We start from the raw sequence: 824 nt of genomic DNA, 5'->3' as shown, positions 1-824 counted from the left end.
GGGGGGGGGGGGGGGGGGGGGTACAGGGACCTGTCTAGTGCTCCACAGCATGGGTGGTTAAAGGCGATGGGGAGCACAGAGGAGGAGGAGAGAGGGGAAGTTAGTCATAACCAATTCCCAAAAGTAAGACCTCCGTCTCTCATTGGCCTAATTTCTAGTAAACTATAGTGGAATTTAGCTATTTCCATTTTTGAATTTAATTTTATCTGTACTTCTCTTTTTTTCAATTCTGCATTTAAAAAAAAAAAAATGCAGGAATATATCTAGAATATCCCCTGAGATTAAATAAGGACGGTGGGTCATAGACCTCCAAGGCATAAAGATTTCCTTCACAGTATATAGAAAATATTAACAATGAATTACGTATTTATAATAAATGCCAGGACATGATATGTGGGTGAAAGCTCCAGGAGAAATTTAGTAAGTGGACCTTTTTTGGTCAAACCAGTATTTCCAGTGTCAAGAATGAACACATTTATAAAGCTTTAAACCAGCCTGGGAAGGATGGTTTAAGGCTTTATCACTCTGATAAGAATAATTTTTTGCAGCTGAGCATTAAATACATGATATTAATTTCAGCATCAATTTTCCAAAATATCAGTATTGGCCTAAAAAAACACATTTCGGTACAATCTGACTGGTAAGTATAGACTTTCTCTTTACATATCTGGCCTTCCTGTCTGTAGCTCCAGACACTGCTGTACTGTAGCAATGACCACAGCTCCATTGTACGGCAAGGACACAACAGTGGCTGATAAGGGACATGGTTGAAGCGCGCACACACACACACACACACACACACACACACACACACACACACACAC

General features: G+C 40.2%; 1 protein-coding gene across 1 annotated transcript in view; it reads right to left on the bottom strand.

The window, feature by feature from the left end:
• The window catches only part of txnrd2.2 (thioredoxin reductase 2, tandem duplicate 2), a 19,039-nt gene that overhangs the window by 6,726 nt on the left and 11,489 nt on the right, over nt 1–824 (bottom strand). The window lies entirely within an intron of this gene.

The sequence above is a fragment of the Anarrhichthys ocellatus genome, unplaced genomic scaffold, assembly GCF_004355925.1.
Source record: "Anarrhichthys ocellatus isolate YVR2014 unplaced genomic scaffold, GSC_Weel_1.0 scaffold9, whole genome shotgun sequence".
Classification (NCBI taxonomy): domain Eukaryota; kingdom Metazoa; phylum Chordata; class Actinopteri; order Perciformes; family Anarhichadidae; genus Anarrhichthys; species Anarrhichthys ocellatus.
The sequence above is the reverse complement of the archived record's forward strand: the minus strand, read 5'-3'. Positions and strand labels throughout refer to the sequence as shown.